Raw genomic sequence first — 10000 nt, 5'->3', positions numbered from 1 at the left:
CAGCAAAAGAAGAGGTACACTAGTAATACAACTAGTAATGTCTGCAAAAGAAGAGGTAAACTAGTAATACAACCAGTAATGTCTGCAGAAAAGGTAAACTAGTAATAAAACCAGTAATGTCTTCAGAAGAAGAGGTAAACTAGTAATAAAACCAGTAATGTCTGCAAAAGAAGAGGTAAACTAGTAATAAAACTAGTAATTTCTGCAGAAGAAAAGGTAAACTAGTAATAAAACCAGTAATGTCTGCAAAAGAAGAGGTAAACTAGTAATACAACCAGTAATGTCTGCAGAAGAAGCGAGGTAAACTAGTAACACAACTAGTAATTTCTGCAGAAGAAGAGGTAAACTAGTAATAAAACCAGTAATGTCTGCAAAAGAAGAGGTAAACTAGTAATAAAACTAGTAATTTCTGCAGAAGAAAAGGTAAACTAGTAACAAAACCAGTAATGTCTGCAAAAGAAGAGGTAAACTAGTAATACAACCAGTAATGTCTGCAGAAGAAGCGAGGTAAACTAGTAACACAACTAGTAATTTCTGCAGAAGAAAAGGTAAACTAGTAATAAAACCAGTAATGTCTGCAAAAGAGGTAAACTAGTAATACAACCAGTAATGTCTGCAGAAGAAGAGGTAAAATAGTAATACAACTAGTAATGTCTGCAGAAGAAGAGGTAAACTAGTAATGTCTGCAGAAGAAGAGGTAAACTAGTAATACAACTAGTAATGTCTGCAGAAGAAGAGGTAAACTAGTAATGTCTGCAGAAGAAGAGGTAAACTAGTAATACAACGAGTAATGTCTGCAGAAGAGAATGACTAATAGAATGAGTAATGTCTGCAGAAGAGGTAAACTAGTAATACAACTAGTAATGTCTGCAGAAGAGGTAAACTAGTAATAAAATCAGTAATGTCTGCAGAAGAAGAGGTAAACTAGTAATAAAATCAGTAATGTCTGCAGAAGAAGAGGTAAACTAGTAATAAAATCAGTATTGTCTGCAGAAGAAGAGGTAAACTAGTAATAAAACCAGTAATGTCTGCAGAAGAAGAGGTAAACTAGTAATAAAATCAGTAATGTCTGCAGAAGAAGAGGTAAACTAGTAATAAAACCAGTAATGTCTGCAAAAGAAGAGGTAAACTAATAATAAAACCAGTAATGTCTGCAGAAGAAGAGGTAGACTAATAGAACTAGTAATGTCTGCAGAAGAAGAGGTAAACTAGTAATTAAACCAGTAATGTCTGCAGAAGAAGAGGTAAACTAGTAATACAACCAGTAATGTCTGCAGAAGAAGAGGTAAACTAGTAATACAACCAGTAATGTCTGCAGAAGAAGCGAGGTAAACTAGTAATACAACTAGTAATGTCTGCAGAAGAAAAGGTAAACTAGTAATAAAACCAGTAATGTCTGCAAAAGAGGTAAACTAGTAATAAAACCAGTAATGTCTGCAGAAGAAGAGGTAAACTAGTAATACAACTAGTAATGTCTGCAGAAGAAAAGGTAAACTAGTAATAAAACCAGTAATGTCTGCAAAAGAGGTAAACTAGTAATAAAACCAGTAATGTCTGCAGAAGAAGAGGTAAACTAGTAATACAACTAGTAATGTCTGCAGAAGAAGAGGTAAACTAGTAATGTCTGTAGAAGAGGTAAACTAGTAATACAACTAGTAATGTCTGCAGAAGAAGAGGTAAACTAGTAATCTCTGCAGAAGAAGAGTTAAACTTGTAATACAACGAGTAATGTCTGCAGAAGAGGTAAACTAGTAATACAACTAGTAATGTCTGCAGAAGAAGAGGTAAACTATGAATACAACTAGTAATGTCTGCAGAAGAAGAGGTAAACTAGTCATGTCTGTAGAAGAGGTAAACTAGTAATACAACTAGTAATGTCTGCAGAAGAAGAGGTAAACTAGTAATGTCTGCAGAAGAAGAGTTAAACTTGTAATACAACGAGTAATGTCTGCAGAAGAGGTAAACTAGTAATAAAATCAGTAATGTCTGCAGAAGAAGAGGTAAACTAGTAATAAAACCAGTAATGTCTGCAGAAGAGGTAAACTAGTAATACAACTAGTAATGTCTGCAGAAGAGGTAAACTAGTAATACAACTAGTAATGTCTGCAGAAGAGGTAAACTAGTAATACAACTAGTAATGTCTGCAGAAGAGGTAAACTAATAATAAAACCAGTAATGTCTGCAGAAGAAGAGGTAAACTAGTAATAAAACCAGTAATGTCTGCAGAAGAAGAGGTAAACTAGTAATACAACAAGTAATGTCGGCAGAAGAAGAGGTAAACTAGTAATAAAACCAGTAATGTCTGCAGAAGAAGAGGTAAAGACTAATAAAACTAGTAATGTCTGCAGAAGAAGAGGTAAACTAGTAATAAAACCAGTAATGTCTGCAGAAGAAGAGGTAAACTAGTAATAAAACCAGTAATGTCTGCAAAAGAAGAGGTAAACCAGTAATAAAACCAGTCATGTCTGTAGAAGAAGAGGTAAAGACAACAACTTACTCACCTCATCTGAGGGTTGTGGATTCAATCCTTCCTCAATGTTGAAGTACCCTTGAGCAAGACACTGAACTCCCAGTTGTTCCTGATGCCGTCATCACTAGGTAAATGTGGTCAAAGCACTTTGAGTATCTTGAGGGTAGAAATGATCATGTTATTGTTGGATGTGCTCAGAAATTAATTGCCTATTAAAAAAAATGTATAAATAAACACAGACACGATATACTTCCCTTGACAGCTAGCGATTAGCGGCACTAGCGGCTCGTTAGGGATCAGCTGCTGACTCTCCAGGAAATGAGTATCAGTAAATCAGCAATATGACTTTATCGCATTTCCAACGATAAAGTCAAAGAAATCTGCCGCCAGACCCCCATTGAATCTGCCGGAGTGTGTGAGCAATTCAGGGACAAAGATCGTGCACCTGCACAAAGTCTCTGGTGAGTGGAAGTAAACATTTGACCTAGTATGGTTTTTTTTTTAATTCATTTTTCAAAATAAAACCCACATGAAAATAAATAATAAATCTTTTTTTTTTTTTCCAGTTCCAAAACTCAAAAACAAATTAAAGCTGCAAGCAGCATTGGTCGGGCCCGCGTATTTGGCAGGTGCTAGTCCTAAGTGTCCCAATACTTTTGTCTACTTTTAGTCTGAAGTGTCCCAAGACTTTTGTCTAGTGTACCTACCTTGTCTGCATTGTGTGGGCACGTTGGTGCTTCCTGCTTTTAAGCAGCCATCTTAAAAAAACAGCAGCGCAGCAGCATCAGCGCAGCGGGTCTTTGAAGGGTCATAAAATCAAAACCGGAGCAGGTATTAAAACGCTGTTCTGTTATTTTATACACAAGGGTTTAATCTCTCTCCTGTGTTAGTTTGAAGCCGAAACGACAAACGCGCTCAGAGGAGATAGATTTTGAAGAAAGGTGACCGGTTTTTACAAACATTTTGTTTTGAAGGGGGAATAGCAAACTTCCTGTTGATGTTTGCTGGGGGTTGTCAATTTATGAAATGTAGGTCTACGTGAGACCTACATATAGGTTTTTGTTTCATGTCTCTCCGACCTTCCCAGTGGGAGTTACAGGCAGTTTTGTCAGTTTTTTCATCCGAGGGGCAGTTTTTTGTGCGTTTCATTAAAAAATTGCACTAGAGCACAATTTTGAGATTTGGGGTTAGGTTTTTTTCATTAGATCACAATTTTTGCCAGTCCTGATGTGTGTGTTCAGTTCGGTGAGTTTTGAAGCATTTTAAGGGGGTCAAATTACAGCTCAAAGAGGCAAAAGTGACTGTTTTTAGTACTTTTTTGTCTTGAAGGGGGAATTGCCAACTTCCTGTTGATTTTTGCCCGAGAATATACTATTATGAAATCTAGGTCTAAGTCACACCTACATAAAGGTTTTTGTTTTATGTCTCTCCGACCGACCGTCCTAGTGGGAGTTACAGGCAGTCTAGTTTTTTTTTTTTCGTAGGCGGCGCTAGAGCGCAATTTTGAGTTTTGCTGTTCGGTTTTTTTTATCAAAAGGCAATTTTCGCAGGTCCTGACGGGTGGGTCAAATATGGTGAGTTTTGAAGCATGTTAAGTGGGTCAAATTAGTGCTCAAAGAGGCGGCCGGTATAATAATAATAATAAAACCTTAGAAATTCAATAGGTCCTTATGTCCCATTGCAATGGGCCATGCGGGCCCTAAAAATGACAGAGTTTGTGCACAATTGGAAAACAGACTAGCGGTCATTAAATTTTTTTTTTCCATGAATGGTAATGGTCAGGTTAAAACAGTTAAAAGTGAATAAATAAAGTCCAAGTGTTGACACACTTACTGGACTTCTTGGGCAAAAAGTCCCTTAATTCTAGTGTTGGGGAAAATATTCTGCTTGATTAATTAGGGCCCGCATGGCCCATTGCATAAGGACTCCCTTTGGGAGTCCTTATGCAATGGGACATAAGGACCTATTGAATTTGTAAGGTTTTATTCTTCCGCCGCCACATTAAACTGTAATTTGACCCACTTAACATGCTTCAAAACTCACCATATTTGACCCACACATCAGGACCTGCGAAAATTGCCTTTTTAAAAAAAAAAACCAACCACAAAACTCAAAATTGCGCTCTAGCGCCCCCTAGGGAAAAAAAAAAACTAGACTGCCTGTAACTCCCACTAGGAAGGTCGGAGAGACATGAAACAAAAACCTCTATGTAGGTCTGACTTGGACCTACATTTCATAGTAGTACATTGTCGGGCTAAAATCAACAGGAAGTTGGCAATTCCCCCTTCAAGACAAAAAAAGTACTAAAAACAGTAACTTTTGCCTCTTTGAGCTGTAATTTGACCCCCTTAACACGCTTCAAAACCCACCAAACTGAACGCACACATCAGGACTGGCAAAAATTGCGATCTAATAAAAAAAACCTAACCCCAAATTTAAAAATTGCGCTCTAGAGCAATTTTTGAATAAAACGGAGAAAAAACTGCTCCTCGGAAGAAAAAAATGACAAAACTGCCTGTAACTCCCACTGGGAAGGTCGGAGAGACATGAAACAAAAACCTCTTCGTAGGTCTCACTTAGACCTACATTTCATAAATTGACACCCCCCAGCAAAAATCAACAGGAAGTTTGCTATTCCCCCTTCAAAACAAATTTTTTGTAAAAACCGGTCACCTTCCTTCAAAAACTATCTCCTCTGAGCGCGTTTGTCGTTTCGGCTTCAAACTAACGAGAGATTAAACCCTTGTGTATAAAATAACAGAACAGCGTTTTAATACCTGCTCCGGTTTTGATTTTATGACCCTTCAAAGACCCGCTGGGCTGATGCTGCTGCGCTGCTGTTTTTTTTAAGATGGCTGCTTAAAAGCAGGAAGCACCAGGGTGCCTACACAATGCAGACAAGGTAGGTACACTAGACAAAAGTATTGGGACACTTATGACTACCACCGGACAAAAGTATTGGGACACTTAGGCCGAAAACTGGACAAAAGTATTGGGACACTTAGGCCAAAAACTGGACAAAAGTATTGGGACACTTGGGACTACAACTTGACAAAAGTATTGGGACACTTAGGACTACAACTTGCCAAAAGTATTGGGACACTTGGGACTAAAACTGGACAAAAGTATTGGGACACTTAGGCCGAAAACTGGACAAAAGTATTGGGACACTTAGGCCGAAAACTGGACAAAAGTATTGGGACACTTGGGACTACAACTTGACAAAAGTATTGGGACACTTAGGACTACAACTTGCCAAAAGTATTGGGACACTTGGGACTAAAACTGGACAAAAGTATTGGGACACTTAGGCCGAAAACTGGACAAAAGTATTGGGACACTTGGGACTACAACTTGACGAAAGTATTGGGACACTTAGGACTACAACGTGCCAAAAGTATTGGGACACTTGGGACTAAAACTGCACAAAAGTATTGGGACACTTAGGCCGAAAACTGGACAAAAGTATTGGGACACTTGGGACTACAACTTGACGAAAGTATTGGGACACTTGGGACTACAACTTGCCAAAAGTATTGGGACACTTGGGACTAAAACTGGACAAAAGTATTGGGACACTTAGGACTAGCACCTGCCAAATACGCGGGCCCGACCAACGCTGCTTGCAGCTTTAATTGAGACTTGTATTAGTAGATTGCACAGTACAGTACATATTCCGTACAATTGACCACTAAATGGTAACACCCCAATAAGTTTTTCAACTTACTTAAGTCGGGGTCCACTGAGGATTAAAACGTGCAAAACGACTCTAATTTTAGTCATGGCGCCATCAACGCACCTTAATTTAGCCACAGGTCTCGGGTCGGGAGGGGAGGCACCCCTGATTTGTCATTAATTACGCACATCATGGTGTTATTTGCTCGGCCGAGCGTGACGCGGAGCCGGGGGGGCCCCGGGGCTCCAGTTAACAGGCCGACAAGCGAGACGTGGCCCCACGGTGGAAATAATAAGTGAAAGCAGCGGAATTAATCGGGTTTGATTCGGAGGGGACACCGTCCCCGTTCACATAATTGAGCATCACTCGGGTGGCTTGGCACCAGTTGCTTGGAGCGGGGGGGTTGGGGGGGGGGCCTCACTTCCTGGTTCATTACGTCATCTAATTAGTCAACACATAGCTTAACTAGAAATTGCCAGCAACATTTTTAATTTGATGCAGCTCACCACATCGTAGCAATCACCAGAAACAATAACCGTACCAAGAAGGCTAGAATTATTTTAAATAATCATCAGCATCACATTATTTCAGAATCAATTCAGACTAATTAAAGCCTCAGAATATACAAAACCCCAAAAGCAGTGAAGTTGTCACGTTGTGTAAATGGTAAATAAAAATCCTTTTCAACTTATATTCAATTGAATAGACTTGCAAAGACAAGATATTTAACGTTCACACTGGTAAAATGGGTTACTTTTTGCAAATATTAGCTCATTTTGGAATTTGATGCCTGCAACGTGTTTAAAAAAAGCTGGCCCAAGTGGCAAAAAAAGACTGATAAAGTTGAGGAATGCTCATCAAACACTTATTCGGAACATCCCACAGGTGAACGGGCTAATTGGGAACAGGTGGGTGCCATGATTGGGTATAAAAACAGCTTCCATGAAATGCTCAGTCAATCACAAACAAGGATGGGAGCGAGGGTCACCGCTTTGTCAACAAATGCGTGAGCACAGTTTAAGAACAACATTTCTCAACCAGCTATTGCAAGGAATTTAGGGATTTCACCATCTACGCTCCGTAATATCATCAAAGGGTTCAGAGAATCTGGAGAAATCACTGCACGTAAGCAGCTAAGCCCGTGACCTTCCATCCCTCAGGCTGTACTGCATCAAAAACCGACATCAGTGTGTAAAGGATATCACCACATGGGCTCATGGAACACTTCAGAAAAACACTGTCAGTAACTACAGTTGGTCGCTACATCTGTAAGTGCAAGTTAAAACTCTCCTATGCAAAGCGAAAGCCAATTATCAACAACACCCAGAAACGCCGTCGGCTTCGCTGGGCCTGGGCTCATCTAAGATGGACTGATGCAAAGTGGAAAAGTGTTCTGTGGTCTGACGAGTCCACATTTCAAATTGTTTTTGGAAACTGTGGACGTCGTGTCCTCCGGACCAAAGAGGAAAAGAACCATCCGGATTGTTATAGGTGCAAAGTTGAAAAGCCAGCATCTGTGATGGTATGGGGGTGTATTAGTGCCCAGGACATGGGTAACTTACACATCTGTGAAGGCGCCATTAATGCTGAAAGGTACATACAGGTTTTGGAGCAACATATGTTGCCATCCAAGCAACGTTACCATGGACGCCCCTGCTTATTTCAGCAAAACAATGCCAAGCCACGTGTTACATCAACATGGCTTCATAGTAAAAAGAGTGCGGGTACTAGACTGGCCCGCCTGCAGTCCAGACCTGTCTCCCATTGAAAATGTGTGGCGCATTATGAAGCCTAAAAATAGCACAACGGAGACCCCCGGACTGTTGAACAACTTAAGCTGTACATCAAGCAAGAATGGGAAAGAATTCCACCTGAGAAGCTCCAAAAATAATGTGTCTCCTCAGTTCCCAAATGTTTACTGAGTGTTGTTAAAAGGAAAGGCCATGTAACACAGTGGTGAACACGCCCTTTCCCAACTACTTTGGCACGTGTTGCAGCCATGAAATTCTAAGTTAATTATTATTTGCAAAAAAAAAATCAAATATGTTGTTTTTGTAGCATATTCAATTGAATATGGGTTGAAAAGGATTTGCAAATCATTGTATTCCGTTTATATTTACATCTAACACAATTTCCCAACTCATATGGAAACGGGGTTTGTATTTACGACTTAGAATGCATTACAAAAAAAGAAAAACATATGTGTTCATGTCTTCTATAAATATTGTGAATGATAGACAGCCCAGCTCTCTCTAATGTTTGCGTATTTCCAGTAGGACTGATCTGATAACATGGTCAGAGTGCAGAAGTTTTACAATGACGTCAAAATTACCGAAGATGTTCGGAGCGGAATGTTCAAAACGGCTGACCGAATCTGTGATGTTTCGATGGTATTTTCACAAACTTGTAAAAATCCGGGGATAAGTGAAGTGAAGTGAATTATATTTATATAGCGCTTTTTCTCTAGTGACTCAAAGCGCTTTACATAGTGAAACCCAATATCTAAGTTACATTTAAAGCAGTGTGGGTGGCACTGGGAGCAGGTGGGTAAAGTGTCTTGCCCAAGGACACAACGGCAGTAACTAGGATGGCGGATGCGGGAATCGAACCTGCAGCAACCCTCAAGTTGCTGGCACGGCCGCTCTACCAACCGAGCTATAGGTTGATTGGCAACACTAAATGGTCCCTAGTGTGTGAATGTTGTCTATCTGTGTTGGCCCTGTGATGAGGTGGCCACTTGTCCAGGGTGTACCCCGCCTTCCGCCCGAATGCAGCTGAGATAGGCTCCAGCACCCCCCGCGACCCCAAAAGGGACAAGCGGTAGAAAATGGATGAATGGATGCAAATTAAAGTTAAAGTACCAATGATTGTCACACACGCACACACACTAGGTGTGGCGAAATTAACCTCTGCATTTGACCCATCACCCTTCATCACCCCCTGGGAGGTGAGGGGAGCAGTGAGCAGCAGCGGTGGCCGCGCCCGGGAATCATTTTTGGTGATTTAACCCCTAAAGTACGACCCTTGATGCTGAGTGCCAAGCAGGGAGGTAATGGCTCCCATTTTTTTTGTAATACGATTGGATATGGTTAAATGGATACAATTAAACATAATTAAGCATATAAAGTCAACTTGTTGTTTCACTCTATTGGTACTTCATACCTGCCAACTTTTGAAATCAGAAAAACCTAGTAGCCAGGGTCCAGGGGCCGCAGGCCCCGGTAGGTCCAGGACAAAGTCCTGGTGGGGGGTTCAGGGCTTCGCCCCCCGACGCAAAATGATTATTAGCATTCAGACAGGTTAAAATGTTGCTAAAACCATCACTTTTCTATCAGTCACAGTGACTTTTCAAAACAAAAATATTACAGCAAAAATCATATGGGTTGATTGACATGTTTATTCTGTAAGCTAACTTCAATAGTTTGAAATTATTTTGACAGCTAATGCCAGTTATCCTGTCAACCTTTCACAAGACTTCATTTTGTTAATTGAAAGTATAAACAGTATAAACACTTTTTACAGAAAACAAATGGTAAAACAGTACTAAACAATTCCATTAAAAAAAAAAATTGGTGTCATTATTAACTTTCTGTCCAAGCTTGTATAATCTACTGCCTTGTTCAATTGTAAAAAATATTCTGTGCCTAAAATTCACATTTCTATCACAATTATCATACTGTAAACATGGTAAGCTAACTTCATTCAAATTAATAGTCCTGTCAATAGCATGGAATTACAATTCAAATGTAGTTTTTTTGTAAGCCTTTCAAAAGAATTCAAAATATGAAAAATTAATGAAAATTAATTTAAGCCATCAGACACTTGAAAAGTGGCACATCACATCTCTAATGTAA

General features: G+C 39.7%; 1 protein-coding gene across 2 annotated transcripts in view; it reads right to left on the bottom strand.

Annotated features, from left to right (window-relative positions):
• Window positions 1-9979: 9979 nt before the first annotated feature.
• LOC133618461 (dynein axonemal heavy chain 8-like) overlaps window positions 9980-10000 on the bottom strand; it is a 245622-nt gene continuing 245601 nt past the window's right edge. Inside the window, exon 92 of one of the 2 annotated variants that reach the window (XM_061978829.2) lies at window positions 9980-10000. This exon is cut by the window's right edge and continues 1253 nt beyond it. The gene's annotated coding sequence lies outside the window, so the exon portion shown is untranslated. The other variant, XM_061978830.2, reaches the window with a different exon arrangement.

Source organism: Nerophis lumbriciformis, linkage group LG19 (assembly GCF_033978685.3).
Source record: "Nerophis lumbriciformis linkage group LG19, RoL_Nlum_v2.1, whole genome shotgun sequence".
NCBI lineage: Eukaryota > Metazoa > Chordata > Actinopteri > Syngnathiformes > Syngnathidae > Nerophis > Nerophis lumbriciformis.
Note: the sequence above shows the minus strand (reverse complement) of the source record. Positions and strands in the feature narration are given on the sequence as shown.